This window comes from Euleptes europaea, chromosome 17 (genome assembly GCF_029931775.1).
Source record: "Euleptes europaea isolate rEulEur1 chromosome 17, rEulEur1.hap1, whole genome shotgun sequence".
Lineage (NCBI taxonomy): Eukaryota > Metazoa > Chordata > Lepidosauria > Squamata > Sphaerodactylidae > Euleptes > Euleptes europaea.
This window is the reverse complement of record NC_079328.1, coordinates 31,152,514-31,173,963: the sequence shown is the minus strand read 5'-3', so window position 1 is coordinate 31,173,963 and position 21,450 is coordinate 31,152,514. Positions and strand designations below refer to the sequence as shown.

Below are 21,450 nucleotides of genomic sequence, written 5' to 3'. Positions count from 1 at the left end.
CTGAGGGGACACTTCCTTCCAGTTTCACCAGCAGAAAAGCTGTTTGGACCCAATTTGTTCACCTTCTTAATCTTGGGAACAGAAGGAACATAATTTATGGACTCAAAAGTAGATACAGGAATTATGGCTACCAATGATGAGTGAAAAAGTTTTGTACAATTGAATTGTTTGCGGGGGGGGGGGCAAGAGCTGTGTGTGTGTGTGTGTGTGAGAGAGAGAAAGGTCTGTAGACTCCTTTCCCAAAACAGTGAAAAAAAGTTGAAGGAAAGTCCAAAGTGGATGAAAACTAGACCAGGTTTCAAGTTACATAGAATCTTCCACGAGACAAGAGAGAGAGAACATAAAAAGAATCCTGCTTGGTCAGAAGAATGGTACATTTAGTCCAGCATCCTGTTTAATACAGCCGCCAACCAGTTTCCCTGCAGGGCCAAGAAACAGGGTTGCCAACTCTAGCTTGGGAAATTCCTAGAGATTTGGGGGTGCCACCTGGAGCGGGTAAACTTTGGGGAAGGGCAAGCATCTCAGTGTGGTCATAGATTCTGCCTTCTGAATCTGACCTTTCTTCTAGGAAACTGAACTTTGTGGTCTGGAGATCTCCTGTAATTCCAGGAGAACTCTAAGACCCCCCTGGAGGTTGGTAACCCTTCCAATAAACAAGGCATAGAAGCCAAGGCCTTCCCCTGATGCTGGCTTCTAGTATTAGGTTTCGGGGGTTTACTGCCTCTGAATATGAAGGTTCCCCATGGCTCACAGCCATTGGACCTCTCCTCCATGAATGTGTCTAATCCCCTTTTAAAACCAATTATTCTTGTGGCCAGTTCCAGTGGCAGTGAATTCCACAACTTAATTACTCATTGCATAAAGAAACGTTTCCTTTTGTCTGCATTGCTGCAGCACAATTTTTGTTCCTTCATGGCACATGTCCTATGCATCTGGCAAACACCGCCTTTGGAGAGTGTGCTGGAGTAGAGGTCTTCTGCTGATCGTTGCACGTTTCGCATCCAGAAACAGGCTGCAGTGCTTCTCATAACCAATGGTTGCTATGCTCAGATGAATGGTTTTAATGACAGAGTGGCAATAGGTAGGCCTAGTATTTTATATGCAAATCAAAACTGTCAGCAAACTTAACACACACACACACACACACACACACACACACACACACACACACACTGATTCAAATTTGATAGGGTTGCCAGGGGCCAAATAGAATTCAGGGATTACCCATTGTGTCCTACAAGACAGCTAGGGTTGTCAGCTCCCTCTTCACCACCAATGGGAGGTTTTGTGGGTGGAGCCTGAGGAGGGTGGGGTTTGGGGACTTCAGTGCCATAGAGTCCAATTGCCAAAGTGGCCATTTTCTCCAGGTGATCTGATCTCTATCGGCTGGAGAACAGTTGTAATAGCAGGAGATCTCCAGCTAGTACCTGGAGGTTGGTAATCCTAAAGGCAGAGCATAAGGCCAGCTAAGCATTTTGCCACCCAGCAGGAGATTGCCGAAGGCAGGAACAAGGGATATGGCTTGGTTCTGATTCCTCTTCTGGTGATGTCACACAAACATTGGCACTGCACCAAATCATACCCCCCATTTTCCCCTCCTGCCCTGTCAAGCAGCAGCAGGGGACCAAAGAGTAGAACATCTCCAATCATAGTGGGAGCCCTACGGGTCCTAAAGGAACAACTCATTACATGAATCCAAATATAAGGGAATGATGCTTCACAAGGGCCTGCTTTGAAGTGGAAAAGCCACTGGAGGGAGGGAAGGTGCTTAATCTTGTTTCTCCCCAACTACTTCTTGACCCAAAATAGTATCCAAGATGTTTCCACTCATGAGGAGGAGAAGGAGAAGAAGAAGAAGAGTTGGTTTTTGTATGCCAACTTTCTCTACCACTTAAGGAAGAATCAAACCGGCTCACAATCACCTTCCCTTCCCCTCCCTACAACAGACACCCTGTGAGGTAGGTGGGGCTGAGAGAGTGTGACTCCCAAGATCACCCGGCTGGCTTCATGTGGAGGAGTGGGGAACCAAATCCAGTTCATCAGATTAGCACCCGCCGCTCATGTGGAGGAGTGGGGAATCAAACCCGGTTCTCTAGATCAGATTCCAGCGCTCCAAACCACCGCTCTTAACCACTACACCAGGCTGGTTTGGGAACAGATTTGGAAAAGAGAATGCCAAAGTGTGTGTGTGGTGGTGGTGGTGGGGAGTTGAGCATATGTAGCTGCATTATGTCCTGTCAGAGGACACCTTTCTCGGTACCGTCTACTCTGACTGGCAGCAGCTCTTCCGGGCAAAGTAAGGTCTTTCTGAACATGAGACCTTTTTGGTGGGAGATGTGGGATTAAACCTGGGACCTTCGGCTTTCGTCGCAGATATATTAATGTAAGGTCTATCATGAAAGAGCACAGTAAAATAAATAAACCACACTTTGCTCAATGCAATCATCCTCAACGTTGTTTGAAAAGTCAGATCTATTTCAGTGTTTCTGGGAATTACATGCCCCATAAATTTGGCATGAGAAGGCCTCTTAGTATCTTTAGGGAACAAGCAAATTAAATAAGTAATTATATACATGACACTTTCAGAAGTTTGGAAATGTCCGCATACAAGATAGATCTCAGCCGGGCAAGCCTCTTGTCTGAAGCATTTTCTGCCGAAAAGGAGGAGGGGGAAAAGAAAACCCTTGACAGGAAGTAAACATTAAACATAATCTTTAATCCCTCGTCTGGTCTATTACCATTAACAATTGATGCCCTTTAATTTTGTGGGATTTTAACTACAAAATTGAATGGATAAGTAGTGATAATTGGGTTTGGAATTACATGGTCATTTATATCCACCGAAATGCAAGAGACGGGGCGGACGGCATTAATTATTTAACATTTCCTGGCTGTGGTTCCCGTTAAAGAATTTACTGAGACGTTCTGCTGCAAACAATTATCGCCCAGTGAGAGTCAACAAATTGGTGATGTGCCGACTTATTTATAAATGTACACGTTATTTAGATGGTGTTGACTCTGTTTGCTTGCACGTGTTTGCGTTGCGATGAGGGAGGGTTGCAATCAGATTTCCTTCAATCGCTTGTTGTCTGTTGGCTGGCTTCTGTTTGATATTTTACACACGCCGGCAAAACTCTTAACACGCAACAGTTGCGTCACTTGACGGTGCTCAAGCAAACTAAAACGGAGGTAAATTATGCCCAAAGCTGCATTTCCCCCTTTCCTTTCTCATTGCAAACCCAGCCTTTCAATGTCTTTCCCACTACTGAATTCTTTTTCTTATTCCAAGTAGACTGCCCTCGACTGTCTCAGTGATACATGCCAGGTCCACTCTTTCATCCACAATTAAATCCTGGATAGCTGCTGTTTTGCCTGTAACTTACCTAGCATTTAGCAGAAGAGAGCCAGTGCGGTATAGTGGTTAAGAGCGGTGGTTTGGAGTGGTGGACTCTGATCTGGAGAACCGGGTTTGATTCCCCTCTCCTGCACATGAGCGGCAGAGGCTAACCTGGTGAACCAGATTTGTTTCCCCACTCCTACACACGAAGCCAGCTGGGTGACCCTTGGGCTAGTCACAGTTCTCTCCGAACTCACTTAGTCCCACCTACCTCACAGGGTGTCTTTTGTGGGTAGGGGAAGGGAATGTGATTGTAAGCTGGTTCTTCTTCTTCCTCCTCCTCCTCCTTCTTCTTCTTCCTCCTCCTTCCCCCAGCAGGATATTGATATGTTCACCAGCACCATCCTGGCTGGAAGAATGAGAAGGTACCCCCAAATATCTGTTGCCACTCATAAGGTCCCCAGGCTGTGAGCCTCAGGCTCAACAGAGGGGCACATCTCAGTCCAAGCTTCTGTTTAAATAGTGAAGGTACCTTCGGAAACATCCAAGTGAGTCAGCAGCTTGTGAATGTGTTGGATGTTGAGACTTTGCTGCATAAACTGTGGTGCTGCATAAACCGTGACAAACAGCACAAAGACCAACAGTATTTGAAAGCCAGAACAGGAGAAAATACCCATTAGTAGTATTAGAGGCCAAGCTTAGGTATAATGGGAAACCTTTATTTACCTAAACATAATGGAAGGATTCTGAGTAGGGTTGCCAGGTCCCTCTTCGCCACCGGTGGGAGGTTTTTGGGGTGGAGCCTGGGGAGGGGAGGGACTTCAATGGCATAGACTTCAATTGCCAAAGTGGCCATTTTCTCCAGGTGAACTGATCTCTATCGGCTGGAGATCAGTTGTAATAGCAGGAGATCTCCAGCTAGTACCTGGAGGTTGGCAACCCTAGTTCTGAGGAGACAACCCCCAAAGTTGACCAAATCCCATTTTGGCTTTACATCGACCCAGTATTGTTTGTAGAACATTTTAAACAACTTTATCACTTGAACATACATGAAGCTGCCTTATACTGAATCAGACCATCGATCCTGAAAGATCAGTACTGTCCACTCAGATTGGTAGCAGCTCTCTAGGGCGTCAGGCAGGGGTCTTTCACATCACCTACTGCCTGGTCCTTTTTAATTGGAGCTGCCAGGGATTGAACCTGGGTCCTTCTGCATCCAGAGCAAGTGCTCTACCACTGAGCCACAGCCCCTACCCACATCGGTTAGCTGTGCCTTGAACTGTGGAGCATGCACTTTGGCATTGCAAATGTAAAACAGATTGAGCTGAACCATAAAAAAATCTATTTTGTTTTAATGTGTCATGTCAAATTTGAAGTTGGCCGTCACCGGGTGTTAACGTATTTTGTTTTTCACAATTCTGTTGGTTTAGGATATATTCGTCTTTGCTTGTGTTTCCATGTACATTCATAAGCAAAAATCTGGAATCATGTAACATTATGAATCCTCATAAATGGTAGACCTGCTATTTATTATTTTCTCCAGTCCTTGGTGCTTTTATTGCATTAAAAAATACAGTTGTCAGCAAGAAAAAAAATATCGCCTTAAACAATGTTCTGAAATCCACTTGTTATATGTAGTTATGTGCCTACTCTGATGTCTTTCTGCATAAGCAGATTTTTTTGTTGTTTTCTTTTGTGGTAGTAGTTTTTTAAGGTTTGATTTCCTGAAATTGGAGCCCCAATGCAGTAATGGAGAGGGGAATTGATAGGATAAAGGGTAACACCATACCTGCTAGGGAAAGTTATCCAATTAAGCACAATGTCAGAAGTTTTTTTAAAAACATTTGAATTTGCTGCAAGGGGCTACTAATTTCAACCTTAATGATCTCTTCTTTAGGAGTCTGCATTCCAAAACTTCACTTGTAATTTCAGAATATCTTTCTGTCTGTGATAAAGAGCAGCCTAGGGCATCTGGGTGAGTGAAGGTGGCTTTTATCCCTAGAAAAGAACCCTTTCAAAAACAGAGGGCGGAGGATGGAAAAGAGAACAGAAATCTTTTATCTTGATGGCTTCCCAGATCCTCCCTGTTGACATACAGAGAATTTCCCTATCAAGTTTCCCCCCTCAATAAAATACATTTGCTACTTGACTATGTCTTTAGTGGGTATGCAAGAACATATAAAAGATTATTCTGCTAGTGATTATGTATTTATTAGATTTATATCCTGCTTTTTGACCATAAGTTCCTCCAAGCAGTTTACACTTTAAAATATAATTTAAACTTTTTCTATGGTTGCCAACTTCCGGGAGATCTCCAGGAATTACAACTGAGCAAGATCAGTTCCCCTGGAGAAAATGGCTGCTTTGGAGGGTGGACTCTATGGGATCACATCCCTGCTGAAATCCCTCCCCAGGCTCCACCCTAACCGTGCAATCCCAAGGGGAAGGCGAAGTGCCATAGGAGCTGGCGTGACTCCATGCTGGCGTCCATGCCACTTTGCACCATGATAAGTGGCGCCTACATTGGCACGGGGGCACTTACGGCAGCCCCGAGGAGCGAGGCAGCAGCATGGGCCTTGGCTACCAGCGCTGCCTCCCTGGCAGATTAGTCCTGGTGAAACTCCATGCACCAGCGTCCAGGGGGCATTTCTGGGGTGGAGCTGCCTTTCGGCTGCGTCCAAGCCCCTTTCGGGCCAAGAATGGCCCTCTATGCTGCAGTGTTGCTACACTAGAATAGCTGGTGTAGCCAGAATAGCTGGTGTACACCAGAATAGCTGGTGTAGCCCCATGAAAGTCCATGGTGGAGTTTCACGTTTTTTTAAAAACAACAGCCCATTTCTTACGTATATTTTCTGGCCGGGAAGCCTCTGAGGAGGTGGGGTGGCTGTGCCATTTCTGGCCGTCACTTATCTACCACCACCACCCCTTAGGGTTGGGCTGTAAGTTTTTTGGGGCAGAACCTGAAGAGGGCGGGGTTTGGGGAGGGCAGGGATTTCAATGCTATAGAGTCCAGTTGCCAAAGCAGCCATTTTCTCCAGGCGAACTGATCTTTCGGCTGGAGATCAGTTGTAATAGAAGGAGATCTCCAGCTAGTACCTGGAGGTTGGCAACCCTACTTCTGCCTCCCATTTCCAATATATTGTCTCCCCTGTTAGCAGATTTAAAACAACACATTTATTTTGAATTGCTTGTTTCGACAAGGACGCAGTGATTAGTAAAAGCCTGGACCAAAGAACTGTGACACCTGTGTGTGTGTGTGTGTGTGTGTGTATGGCCAAAGAAACTCTGCACTTGTGTTGCTCATATACAAGACTTCTGACTGAAAAAGTGGGAAGCTCCAACAAATGTAATATATCAGGAAGGTTTGATGCAGTTTATGATGTAGCACATCTATAGCCTATTGCTGCAAAAATATCAAAAACCTCACCAGGCACGTGCAACTATTTGGGCTGCTTTAAAGGGCTTTTTGCACTTTAGCCAAGATTTTCCTAATGGATGACAGAGGAAACTGTTGTCCGATGATCCATCCCTATGGGCAATTCTGTTCATGTGCCCCTTGCCCAATAAACTGCATTAATAAGCAGATTTTTTTAAAGTTTGCAGATATGCTGCTATTTGATTTGGGCATTGTGTTTTATTCTGGCAGCATTGGGGGGGGGGAATAACCCCATTCCTTAAATAATAACATTGGTAGCAATGCAAAAAAAAAAAAAAAAGCCCCTTTCAAATGATAATTGGCATAAATTACCAGAAACGTTTCCGTCGGGGTAAATAACTCAACCCAAATGAATTAGTTTTTAAAATGGAATTCACCGAACATGAATAGTCACTTAAAGTGTAACTGGAGTTGACTGTAGCGTGTATCAGCCTAATAGCTGGAGTCCTGGTTCAATACCACGAACTCGGGAAGGTTTTCCTAATGAAAGAACGGACGTTTTCTGCGCAGCAGCGGCATTCATCAGATTGCCGAGTGTTCATTACACTACAAAGAGCTGCCAATGTGAATGGTTAGGATCATCTGTTAGGTGAGCCTGATAGGGACGGGAGATAAGTGAAGGAACTGAAGGGCTTTGCCTTTGCAACTCGCATATTCAAAAGGTGCATTGCCTTCATGACCTTTCACCAGGGCATTAGAATCTCTGCTCCGGGCAGTAATTGGGCTCCGAGTCTCGCAGTCCTGGTAGACCGGCTTCCTGGAAATTAATAATCCTCTCGCCGACATAAAACCGCACACTAACAATGTATTATGTAAGGCCATGATATTTAATTTGGTCTTGTTTAAATAACTCTGAACGGTAGCGGAGAGAAGCGGCCTCTCCCTTTCAATTAGGGCTAATTGGGCGGTTAGGACGGCCCTGTTTTGTGGCGCTAATTTGGAAAGGTGCCACGTACCGAGGGTTGATTTCTTCAGAGAGAAGGGAGGCCTTGAGCCATTGGGAAATGGGGAAGAAACTAGACGTGGTGATTGGCAAGGTCAAAACATGGAAGGCCCGACACAGAGTTAAAGACAGGCACATTCGCTCAGCAGGGATTTCCGTCCATTCTGTCCCTTGCTTGCCTAATATGAGCAGCATACAGTTGTTTCTCAGAGAGCTTAAGAAATATTGAAGTGGTAAAGATTGCAGATCAACTTTTTTTTTTGCCAATGCCATCCTAAGCAGCATATCACCCTCCTAAGTCCATTGACTTCATCTGACCTGTCTGTTCTACAGGAGACGTGATCGTGCCAACCACAGATTCAGCCATGCTAGTCCATTGTGGAAAAAGGAAACAGGAGTCTTGTGGGACCTTAAAGATGCCCAAGCTTCTTTGTAAATAGTTCAAAAGTATTGCCACTTTTTGGCACTTGGTATGGCTATATGTATCTTCTTTCCGTTGGCACAATGTAGGGTAATTGGTAGAGAGTTGGGGCTGTTTCATACAGTAGTTGGTTATGTGGTTCTCTACAAACTTGCCTTTGTGCACACACACACACACATGAACACATGAAGAACAAATGAAGCTGCCTTATACTGAATCAGACCATTGGTCCATGAAAGTCAGTATTGTCTACTCAGACTGGCAGCGGCTCTCCAGGGTCTCAGGCAGAGGTCTTTCACATCACCTACTTGCCTAGTCCCTTTAACTGGAGATATCGGGGATTGAACCTGGGACCTTCTGCATGCCAAGCAGATGCTCTACCACTAAGCCACAGCCCCTCCCCACCTTGGAATTCAGTGTACTTCAGGGTGTGTGTGTGTGAAATAATGGATTCCTAACACTCTTCTGTACCATTTTTGGAGGCTAACATTTGCAGGAGTTGAGAATATATGTACATGAAAAAGGACTAATTTGTCTGCTTCATGAACTATATTCTGTGTTTGTGAGGTTGTACAAATGGGAGGACCATGGTTCTGTTGGCTCTGAGGTTGTGTTGGCCATGTGCTATTTTTTTTCCCTAGAGATTGCAGGATTATTAGGAGATCCTTACTTCAGAATTTTTCTGCTCTACAAAATACTCTGTTTAGCTCCTTTAAACCCCACATAACATCCATTGTTCATTTAGTGTGATATGTTACCTACAGTTGAAAGGGATTAGGGTTGCCAGTCCCCCAGAGGGGATGGTGGATCCCCCATTCCCAGCTCTTGTTTCCCATGCGAGCTCTGATTGGCAATAGGAGAAAAAAAAATTAAAGGCAGTTGGGCTGATGGTGTGACATCACTTCCAGAATGTCAGTCCTCTCTAGGAGTTGCCAGAAACTCTAAATGTATCATAGAGTTTCTGGCGATTCCTAGAGAAATGTGTATGAGATTGTACAAAGTCGAGTGGATATGTTTGTTTAATTGTTTATGGAGAAAAGCACCCTGCCCTTTTAAAGTTTCTCCTTCACTTGACTGCTGCAACTCAGTAATGGAGTAAAGGTAAGGAGGGAGTTTCATTGACGGGGCACAACAGCTGAGAACACCCTTATGTATTCTTACCTCAAAAGATGAGAGTACCCATGAGAACATAAGAAGAGCCCTACTGGATCAGACCAATGGTCCCTCTAGTCCAGCATCCTGTCTCACAGAGTGGCCAACCAGTTACTCTAGAGAGCCAACAACAGGGCATAAAAGCCAAGGCCTTTGCCACGTCCAAAGCAGGGTGGCAAATGGTATCCTCCTCTCCTCCATCCTGATGTGTCCACTTAAGAACATAAGAAGAGCCCTACTGGGTCAGACCAATGGTCCCTCTAGTCCAGCATCCTGTCTCACAGAGTGGCCAACCAGTTACTCTGGAGAGCCAACAACAGGGCATAAAAGCCAAGGCCTTTGCCACGTCCAAAGCAGGGTGGCATATGGTGTTCCACCCTCCTCCATCCTGGTGTGTCCAGTTAAGAACATAAGAAGAGCCCTACTGGATCAGACCAATGGTCCCTCTAGTCCAGCATCCTGTCTCACAGAGTGGCCAACCAGTTACTCTGGAGAGCCATCAACAGGGCATAGAACCCAAGGCCTTTGCCATGTCCAAAGCAGGGTGGCCTGTGGTGTTCTACCCTCCTCTGTCCTGGTGTGTCCAGTTAAGAGTTCTCCTTGAGTCTGAAGAGGTAGGACAAGACAGAAATATTCCAAGAGATCTCTGAACCGGACTCACCAGAATTGTTTTATCTACATATACTAAGCCATATGTAAATATACTGCAGCAAGTATTTTGACAACTGTTACTTACACTATTACATCTGTATAATATAGCACTTAAAAACTGTTTAAGAAGAGGGCCATGTGTATGGTGCTGTCATAAAGGAGAGAAGTTGTTTATGTTTTGTGTAGAAGATGTGTTATCTGCTCTGGGATTTATCTTTACGATTAGTTTGCATTTCCTAATTTACTGGCATCTGAGAAAGGTCTTCTTTTCATATATGTATGCTTAACTCAAAATAGATCAATTCCGAGTCTCTCATAACTGATATTAAGTGAAAAGTCTAATGATCATTAGGACTCCTAGTTATAAAGAAGAACGAATTCTCTGTGAAGTACAATAACTAGAAGAGTTTTGATTTTTTGCTTTCTGCGTTTCCAGGATAATTACAAGAATCATAATTATACTGAAATAGAAGAATTCAGTCTTTTCTGTTTTGTATCCTATAATTTTATTCAATAGCTAGTTGATAAAAAAAAAAAAGTTTTGTGTTTCAAGACAGGCCAAAATTCTTTTTGTTCTATTTTTGTCAAAATACCACAGTGAGCCATTATATATATATATATATATATATATATATATATTAAAAATTTTTTAAAAAAATTGGAGGAGAGGGAGAAGACAACAAGGTATGTTTTGTTGTTGTTCTGCATTTCTAACCAGAATGAATATAAGACTAAAAAATCCTTTCCGAAGCTTGGATGTATCTCAAAACGCAAATAAGCTACCTTCTCATAATAAGAGACTGGATGGTAGGGGTGTCAGTTAACACTTCATATTGTTAGAATCACAGAGTTGGAAGGGGCCATACAGGTCATCTAATCCAACCCCCTGCTTAATGCAGGATCAGCCTAGAGCATCCCTCTGCTTAAAGACTGCCAGTGAGGGGGAGCTCACCACCTCCCTAGGTAGCTGATTCCACTGTCAAACAACTCTTATTGTTAAAAAAAAAAATCCTAATATCCAGCCGGTACCTTTCTGCCTGCAATTTAAGCCCATTATTGTGAATCCTATCCTCTGCTGCCAACAGGAACAGCTCCCTGCCCTCCTCTAGGTGACAGCCTTTCAACTACTTAAAGAGAGCAATCATGTCTCCCCTCAACCTCCTCTTCTCTAAACTAGACATTCCCAACTCCCTCAGCCTTTCCATGTTCTTGAATATCAGCGAGGATAAAGTTTATTTTCAGAACAACATCCAGAACTATAATGTCTGAAATTTGTTAGTAGAAATAGGAATCCTGTCCCAAGCTATCCCTCTGCCTGCCCACCCTATGCAGTTTCAAGAATCATAATCATAACGTATCTGCCCTGAATTTATGATCTTTGATTGAATTACTGCTTGTATAAGTAAATCGCCTCAGTCTTAGCATGGGAGGTTACTTAGGTGGTACTTTTTTTTGGTGGAATATGAAAAGCAACAGCCGAAGAAAGGCCTGCCCTAAAGAACATTAAGAAGCCCCCAGACCCGCATTTCAGTGTCCATCATTTGTACCGATTATGGCGTGACAGCTTTTGAGTTTCCAATGATAACAGCCATCTGACTTGATCTGAGTTCAATGGATTTTCACTGAAATAGAATCATCGCCTTTGTGATGGATAGAAAAAGTAAAGCAATACATCCTGATAAATGCTTCTGCTCCCCCTCCGCCCCCTCCCCAACCCCCACCTTCCTCCACTGTGACCTTGTACGGTCTGTAAGTGAGGAAAAGCGGAGCCTTGGCCGGTGCTGAAATGCATCAGGACTTTGAAATTTAAGTAGCTCTGAAACCCATCAATGGGGTGAAGGGAGAATGGCCTGCGAAAACGATGCATCATGCTTAGAGGGCTCGCAGGGAAGCAGGGTATGCTGAAGGTCAATACGCAGACATGTCCTGAAGGAACGGCTCAGACGCTCATTCGCATTCACCTCTCAGAGCTGCGGCCGCTGCGAGCCGCGATCAGTCGGAGAGTAAAATAAAACAAGGATTCCGGAGCGTATAATTTCTCCTCCATCGCAAATGGTGCAAGGGGACGGCATAAAATAGCTGTAACCTTACCGTGGCGGCGCCGTGCCCCGGCTAGCGGGGAGCGCGACGCCAGGGGGGAGCGTTTATATTCTGGCGCACGGCCGCAGCGGCTCTGAAAGTTTCAAGTCCCATAATTTTTTGTGGAATGTTTATTTATTGTTTTAAAATGCATCATTTGCATGTGTGGCCTTTGCTGGACACGAGAGTGATAAAAATGAGGAAAGGCACAGTTAGAAGATCTAACTGTCTGGGCTGTTGCCGTTTCCGTTATGGAGAGAGGTCGATCACTATGCAACGGGTTTGCACAGTAAAATAAGCAAAACAAGGTCTCTGCTCCAGTGAACTTTAAAGTTTGAGGGTAGGGCTGGGGTTGCCAACCTCCTGGTGGGGGGGTTGAAGATCTCCTGGAATAACGGCTCGTCTCCAGACAACAGAGATCAGTTCCCCTGGAGAAAATGGCAGCCTTGGAGGATGGGGTCTATGGCATTGCATCCCCTTTGACCTCGCTCCTCTTCCCAAACTCCACCATCCCCAGACTCCACTCCCAAAACTCCAAGCATTTCCCAACCCAGAGTTGGCAATTTTAAGTGTTTCAGTTTATTAAAATGGTCAACGACCAGACAGGTTATATACAAATACAATTTTAAGTAGAACAGATGACAGTTGAGGGTGAGGACTAAGGGCCAAACAGGACATGATAGGCACAGATACATTAGGTAACCAGCATGGTGTTGGGGTTAAAAGTGGTGGACTCTAATCTGGAGACCCAGTTAGATTCCCCACTCCTCCACATGAGCGGCTGACTCTAATCTGGTGAACCAGGTTTGTTCCCCCCCCCACCTCCACATGCAGCCTGCTGGGTGACCTTGGGCTAGTCACAGTTCTCTCCGAACTCTCCCCGTCTCACCTACCTCACAAGGCATCTGCTGTGGGGAGAGGAAGGGAAGGTGATTGTAAGCCGGTTTGAGACTTCTTTTGGCAGAGAAAATGGGAGTATAAAAACCAACTCTTCTTCTTCTAAACCTGGGTAGAAGAAGAAGAAGAAGAGTTGGTTTTAATATGCCGACTTTCTCTACCACTTAAGGAAGAATCAAACCGGCTTACAATCACTTTCCCTTCCCCTCCCAATAACAGACACCCTATGAGGTAAGTGGGGCTGAGAGAGCTCTAAGAGAACTGTGAGTAGCCCAAGGTCACCCAGCTGGTTTAATGTGTAGGAGTGGGGAAACAAATCTGGTTCACCATATTAGCATCCGCTGCTCATGTGGAGGCGTGGGGAATCAAACCCGGTCCTCCAGATCAGAGTCCACCACTCCAAACCACTGCTGTTAACCACTACACCATGCTGGCTCTCTCTATATCAACCAAAATGGAGGGTGAGGTCAATTTTAAGAGTAAAAGGAGTACATAATTTAAGTAATGTTGCCAGGTCCCAGGAAGGGGGGGGGGCAGAAGCTTCAAAAACTGGCATCATGTGAAGTCATGACACAACTTCCAGTTTCAAAACCAGAAATGATGTCATGGAATTGTGCAATGCTGTTGGAATTTCTGTAATCTCTATGGTTTTGACCATAGAGATTTGGCCAATTCCTAGAGTGTAGCACAAAACTTTGATGTCACTTGCAGATCAGAAACCTGAAATGACAGGGCATTGCACAATGTCACTCCCTTCCCCATTTTGCTCCCACTGCTCCATTGAGTGGTAGCGGGGATCACAGACATCAAGGACAACATGGGTGCCCTATAATTAGGGCGGCTCGGACTTTGGTCTACACCTGCCCTCTTCTACTCCAGAATTTTCTTCTCAGCGAAGTTCTGGCACTGAAAGTTGGCTTGGCTAAGAGAAAAAGCACTCGTGGGGGAAAGCTACAGGGGTGCAAGTGGTAGATGCTGAGGAAGTTCAGCTCCATCACCCACAACAGTTTTATTGTATTGTTTATTGCACGTGCCACACTGTTTTACTGCATTGCTTTTAATTTTGTAATCCACCTTGAGTCTCAGTGAGAAAGGTGAACTATAAATGTGATAAATGTCCTTTTGGTCATAAAAAGTAGACCCCTCCATCTTTATATATAATTGGAGCAGACTTGGGCCATTTATGCTTGGTAATTAGCAGCGCGTTCCAGGCTGAAGTGCCCCGCATATTTATTTTTTTCAGTTTTTCACGCTGAATCATCATTCAGGAAATGACTGCGAAGCCGGTGCATACCTGCTTTGCATTTCTTAAGAGCCCCTTTAACGTGACCTTTTGTGTTTGCTCTGCCTCTGCCTCGAAGAATCCCCTCAAGGAAGCATGCAAAATCACAGCCACACATTAGCTATGCAAACGGTGCTTGCTAATGGAAGGAACGAAGGAGCAGGCAAGTGTGTGCGGTGTGTGTGTGTGTGTGTGTGTGTGTGTGTAATTTCTCCTTTTGCATCGGGACTGTGAATAGGCATTTTAAAGGTCACATTTTTTTAAACAGAGCTTTGAGCGAGCATCAAAATTGACCCTGCATAAATGGCCTTGGGTTTTTGGAAACAGTTCTGCTCTCATCAGGTGTAATGCGGCCTTCATTTAAGCTTCAGCCATCATCAATAGGTCAAACTTGTGTACTTATAAATGAGCGGTGGGGGTGAAATAACACCACTGCACCCCACAAATTGCATATTTGTTTCAGCTCGCTTGTTCCAAAGATGTTTGGGTCAGATTCATCCAATATTTGTGTGTGTGTGTGTGTGTGGGGGGGGAGATCCATCCAATTAAAAAAAAAAAATCTCTGTTGTACTGGTGCCTTTGTGGGGAGAATTCCTGCCTGACTTGCACATTGGTTTTATAATTCATTTCACAAAGGTCCAAGGTGCCAGTGCCTCTCTGTGAGATGCTTTCTAACAGAATTAAGTAAAATTAGTACATAAATTTGAACCCACACTTTGCCATGCCTAGAGCAGGAATTGCTGAACAATTTGAGGGGCTTATTAGCATTTTATGCAAATCAGTTATTACTGTTCTCTACTTCCTTAATTATCTGTGTTATTTCAATACAACCCTTTCTTTGATGTCCCAATTCTATATTTAAATAGTGCAAGATTTCTATCGTATCCTCCCGCTGAGGTTTCTTCCATGCAAAAACATGCCAACAGCAGCTATTTTAGAGACTACTGGGAAATGTTTAATTGGTTAATCCCATTTGAGTTCTGAAAGGCCTGTTGCCACTCACGGAAAATCAGAAACATGTATAGCACAGGCTGAGAGAAGTTTACTAAAACCTCCAAGACTTCCCTTGAAATATAGCCCCAAAGACGTTTTGTCTCCTAGATACCCCATGGGAAATCATTCAAAAGGAACATTATTTTTTTTCCTTAAAAAAAAATCAGATTTCTTTGAAATGTGTTAAATGATTGATTCTTAGTAGAATTATTTTGAATTAAAACATTAAGTCATTTTCTCTTGGATCGTGAAATCGGGGCACCTTTTTAACCCTTGATCCCCGAGAGGGAAGGAAGAAAACTTGGGGCGGAAGAAGCCCCTGGAGTCTGTGATTCAAGCCCTTTGCAAATATATTACTGAGATTTGCAGGCAGAGAGTTTTATGCTGCAGATTTGCCACAATCCTGTGTTTGCATATTAATCATCTGTGATTGTCGCATTTTATAGTTGTGGCAATGAATGCAGCTCAAGAATTTTAACTGTCAGGTGAGTGGCGTCTACCTGTGCTCTACTTTAGGGATATGTCAGAGCGTGCCGCTGACTGAAATAATGCCCCTCATTTTGAAGGCATTAGCGAGTGTGTTATCCCCACCAGAGAGCATTATTTGAATATATTCGATATGTTTTAATGCAGATTTGGCTGACCACAAAGCCTTTTCCGTGATTAATACAGCGAGTTATGGAAACCTGAATTCAGCCGCCAGGTCTCTACTTTTGAAAGTACCTTTTTGATTGTACTGCGGGTGGTTTAACTTTTACTCAGTTCAAACAAGTTTTTGAAACTGTTTATAAAACACGTTCAGGAATGGAATGAAGGGGACTTCTAAGGGAGATCACCTTGATGTGCGTTCTCTCCCTCCCTCTTCTTTATACTTCTTTCCCCGAATGCAATTTAGGAATAGGGTTGCCAGCTCAAGCCTTTGAAACTCCTGGAGATTTGGGGCAGAGCCTGTGGAGGGGGCGGAATCTGCTCTCTGACACTCATTTCCCCCAGGAGAACTGATCTTTGGGCAGCCCAATCCTGAAGGGGGGGTGATATCCATGGCGGCTGAAGGGGCTCAACTGTGCTGCATCCTCAGAGGCTTCCCGGCTGCCAAAAAGGTAGTTTGACAAATTACAAAGGCAAAAAGGGGGGAAATCTCCCATTGCCCTCAACAGGGCTGCACTCCCAAAAAAGGTGGTGCAGCAAAGCCACAGAGCAAGGGTGAGTTCCCGGAGCAAAAGGAACAACCCAGGAACGTCCCCCATGCCAGCGTGAGCTTCCTCTTCTGGGAATTCCCTGCTGATGTGGCTGCGCTGGTGGTGGGGGCCGGCGGAGCTCCGCGGCTCCCAGACACCACGTTGTTTGCCCTAGTGCCGACATAGGTGCCACTTTATTCCACCTATGCCAGCGTGGGGTCACACCGGCTCCTAAAGTTCTCCCCCACCACCCCTTCAGGAATGGGCTGATAGTCTAGAGATCAGTTGTAATTCCAGGGAATCTCCAGGCCTAACCTAGTAGTTGGCAATCCTAGTTTAGGAACTTTCTGCCTTTAGATTGAAGGTGCCCTCTTGCACATTGTTTTCACAAATCAAGATTTTCCAACTGGCTAACATAGCCTAACTTCTTCTGAAATGCCCACCTGAACAGTGGCTGGAGTGGGCTTTCCCCCCCCTTTCTCGCCCCTCCCTGCTGGCAAGTACATTGTTCCAACTCCGAAATTATACAGTCTAAAATCATCATCATGTATTTTCATCAGGATGAAATATCGAGAGCACTGCTTAGTGCAAGGTTTTATTAATGATGTGCTGTCAGAAGCTGGATGCTCTGCATATTTGCATATTAAACAGCTGAGTGAAGAAACATTCCTTTTATTGCTGCAGGGAATAAATCAGTTTAAAGCAAGTTCTCATCATTTATACTCCTTTCTGCTAAATCTTCTTTTATTGAAATAAATTGTTGAAGTGCTTTGCTCATTCTTTGAATACTGATGAAATTTACCTTCATAGGAACCGAGGAAAACATAATATTTTCTTAAAGAAGCAACGTTGTCCCCTTATCGAAGGGTGACTTTCATTATCTGCAAGGAAATGTGTGAACACCAAAGAAGGTAAAGATCGTTGCAAGAGAGAGAGCAGGGAATTTTCAAGGAAATAGGTACTTTTACTAATGAGCCATTATCCTAGAAACAATTTGTCTTTTATTTCTGAGTGCAGTAAGGCCTTTGGTCCTTCTATTTGGTTTGGGTTTGTGCTTTGTACCTAGGATTGCCAACTCTGGGTTAGGAAATTCCTGGAGATTTTAGGGATGGAGCCTGAAGAGGGAAGGGTTTGGGGAAGGGAGGGACCTCAGCAGGGTATAGCGCCATAATGTAATCTGTAACATACAATTTGTGATGTTCATCCTCCAAAGCAGCCTTTTTCTCCAGGGGGACAGTTTTCCGTCATATGGAGATCAATTGTAATTCCCACCAGGAGACTGGCAAGCCTTAAGGTTGCCAGGTCTTTCCTCTCCACCGGCGGGAGGTTTTTGGGGTGGAGCCTGAGGAGGGAGGGGTTTGGGGAGGGGAGGGACTTCAATGCCATAGAGTCCAATGGCCAAAGCAGCCATTTTCTCCAGGGGAACTGATCTCTGTCAGCTGGAAATCAGCTGTAATTAGGGTTGCCACGTCCTTCTTCGCCACTGGCAGGAGTATTCTGGGGCGGAGCCTGAGGAGGACGGGGTTTGGGGAGGGGAGGGACTTCAATGCCATAGAGTCCAATGGCCAAAGCGGCCATTTTCTCCAGGGGAACTGATCTCTATCGGCTGGAGATCAATTGTAATAGCAGGAGATCTCCAGCTAGTACCTGGGGGCTGGCAACCCTACCAATCCTATTTGTAACCAGTAGTTCCATTGAACATGGATGTCTGGGAACAAAATGTGGCACATACGTCCAGTATGTTTTATTTATGAGCAGCACTTCAGCTCTCATGTTTGTTTCCAAAAGATGAAGATTCGTACCTTTATGACCCTAACTGGCTTGGGACAAGCTGCCTCCCAAGCCCCGCTCTCTGTTCCCCCTCCTTCAGAGGGGGGTGGCCAGTATAGAGGCAGGGCATCCTCAGTAGTGACGCCTCTTCCTCGAAGCTCGCCTGGTGCCTCCCATATTGTCTTTTAGGTTCCAGGCCAAAACATTTCTGTTTATCCAAGCTTTACCCGAGGAAATATTTTCCCCTTTTTGCTGCTAATCTGAGGCCTGTTTATGGTTATTTTATGCCATTTTATGTCCCTGGCTTGTATGTGTATGTAAGTGTCTCTGTCTGTGTGTATAAAAGAGCAAGAGTCCAGTAGCACCTCAAAGACTAACAAAATTTCTGCCAGGGTGTGAGCTTTTGTGAGCCACAGCTCGCTTCTTCAGACAGCTAGAATGTGATTCCATCTATCCTTAAGTAGAGAAGAGTGAATTCAGACACCCAATGGCAATGTAAATGTCAAAAGCAAGTAGCAGGCGTGATTGGATTAGGTGTGATATGCAGAGGGGTAGTAGGCAAGGAGAAATCAGCATTGGTAATAAGACAGGAATCCAAGATCTCTATTAAGTCCTGGAGAATGCATAGTCTTGAGCTATGTATGTGAATAGTGTGTGTGTGTGTGTGTGTGTGTGGTATGGAAATGTGCCATCCCTTAAATAAATAAATAGTTAATAAAATGCAATACATATAACACAGTATCTGTCTTGAAGACTGAGATGTAAGAATAATATCTGCAGTACGTTTTAGGGCACCATTCGGTGTTCTACCTGCAGAATCCTCCGGCATCTCTCTAAAGGCCCAAGAGGAATGTACAGTAGCAGTGTGTACCATTTCCACCTTGGTATTTTTTGGGTTTGGGTTTGATAGACCCGAAATTTTTGAAAAGCCTAAAAAGCCGAATCCCCATGCTGGCATGGGGTTATTTCCAGCTTTTTTCAGAAATTCAAAATATGTTGGGTCTATGAAACCTGAACCTGAAAAATTCCAGCCGCCTTCGAACTCCACACTGGAGTTCGCAGGTGGTACAAAGTTGACCACAGGGCTCAACTGAGCCTAGCATTCAGATCTGTGCTGGCTGCCACCTCCAAGACCCAGCCAGCCAGCCAACCTGTAAGAGATGGGGGGATATGGAGGGGGAAAGAGGATTCCCCCCAGTTTTTTGGTTTTTTTTAATGGCGGCGGGACCGAAGCGGCCTGAAAAATGCCGGGGAAATCAGCATTATTCAGGATCTACTTTTCGGCTCCCTTAAATCGCCACCATCTTTTTCAGGATAAAAAAACCCCCTCAAAAAATACCAAGGTGTGTTTGTTTTTCAATATCAGTAATCCTTAGTTCTAGAGTTCTAAAGGCTTGTGCCTCATTTAGGGGGAGTAGCGCCTCGAAAGATACCCCCATGGATTTGATTTTCTCACTGATATTCTTGCTCCAGGGTAAAACAAAGTGATCCGATAGCATATGCCCCGTCAAACTCAAAGGGGTGGCTCTGAAATGAAGCCTCAACCAGAACTTAAAAATAATTAGCCAGGCCCTCGTTTCTAGTAGACCTAGCCCTGTCTCTAAACAAAGAGCGGGGTAAGGGACACAGCTGGGAATTCCCAATATTCACCGCAGAAATATAGACTGGGCTGACTCTAACTTCTGGTTGTGAGTTACCCCCCAAATAGGAATTCCGTAGAATAACAAGGGGAGCAGCTTCGCTTTATAAATTCTAAGAGCAGCTGGCACATATTGGCCACCCCTGGAATAAAAGAAATTTGTGACTGCACCAGATCGATGTCTCATTGCATTAGTAGCCTGGTTTACCTGGCTATTCCATTTTAAATTGCTCTGGCAGTTGACACCAAGGTACTTGACCACTTTAACTTGCTCAATATTATTTCCATTCAGCACCCAAGACCTGATCTTACGGGACTTAGAGAATTTTAGATTTGTCAAAGTTAATAAATTTGTCAAAGTTAATAAATAAGGAGTTTTCATCACAAAAAAACCGCAAAAGCCTGCAGAAGGCGATTTAGGCCTTCTCTGGTGCGGGATAAAAGTACTGCATCATCTGCATAAAGAAGTATGGGGATAGCCTGGGCATTTAAAATAGGATGGCCATCAGCTTTCTCCAAATAAGAGACAAAATCAGCTAGATACAAATTAAAAAGATGGGGGGCCAAGACACAGCCCTGTTTGACTCCCTTGTTAGAATTTATATGGGGAGTAAGCTGGCCGGATCTATTATACCGGATTTGGCAGCTGGTAGAGGAGTACAGGTTTCGAATAAGACGAAGTAAATTCCCATGCCCGCCAGTTTGCGCCAAAGGCGTTCTCTGGGGATCAGTCTGATATTTTGCCGTGTGTTCTGAAGGTGCAATTCTGCATTTCAAATCTGAACCCTGGTTCAGCCCTACTTTCAGGAGGATCAGGAAAAAACACAAAACATGCTGAAAGTGATAACTCTCTTCAGCACTGAGAAAACACAATAGAACTTGGTGTGTGTTTTAATTCTCTGTTTTATAAAGGCAGGGGTGGAAAGAAGCCATATAGGAACCCGTTTAAACATTGCGCTTCACCGCTTAATACAAGCGCTTATTTTACATTGTGCTTGAATAAGAGCTGCTATCTGCTCTGAGCATACTTCTGCACATTCCGGGATCAATACAATGCTTCTACTGTCTGTCTCTATTTTGTCTGTTGGTGGCACCATGCTGTTAGAAGTCCGTGAATAGTCAGCAAGGAAAACCATGGAGGAAAGTTGGCAATTTTATTTCCCCTCTTTGTTTATTTAGCTGAAAAGGAGGCCTGCAGCTCTGTCACAAGACCTGGGTTTTCTCAAGTTTAAGTAAATTGCTTTCTTTGAATTCACAACTGATGTTTTATAACGGTGAATGATGGGGAGGGGACAAGCAAGTTCTTGTATGAGTGAGACAGGGAGAGGTGGACTATGACACAGCAAAATGGGGTTAGCTTTTTCCTCCCTGTGTCTTTTTTCCAATCTGAATTCCTTTCCACAGCTGCAGTTAAATCCCTATTTCCTATTACAGCTTCTCTGATCTGCAATGCTGCTGGTTTTAGTCCCACCCCACCCCAGTTTTGCACTGCTGCATCATGTTAGGCCCTAATGTGAATAGTGAGTGAAGAGGCTTGAGAATATTTTGAAACTTCTTTCTACCATCAAAATTTAAATTCCCATCAGGTAGGGTTGCCTACCTCTGTGAGTTATGTTAGCTTGAGAACAGGCTTGCCAGCCAGTGGCGACCAGTGGGATTTGGGGGGGGGGGA

The 21,450-nt window shown here is 44.5% G+C and overlaps 1 protein-coding gene and 1 non-coding gene across 2 annotated transcripts in view; one reads left to right on the top strand and one right to left on the bottom strand.

Annotated features, from left to right (window-relative positions):
- Positions 1 to 21,450, top strand: part of WWOX (WW domain containing oxidoreductase) — a 651,250-nt gene that overhangs the window by 288,852 nt on the left and 340,948 nt on the right. The window lies entirely within an intron of this gene.
- TRNAP-UGG (transfer RNA proline (anticodon UGG)) lies at positions 4,517 to 4,588 on the bottom strand. Its single transcript has one exon. It is a non-coding gene; the product is annotated as a tRNA-Pro (tRNA).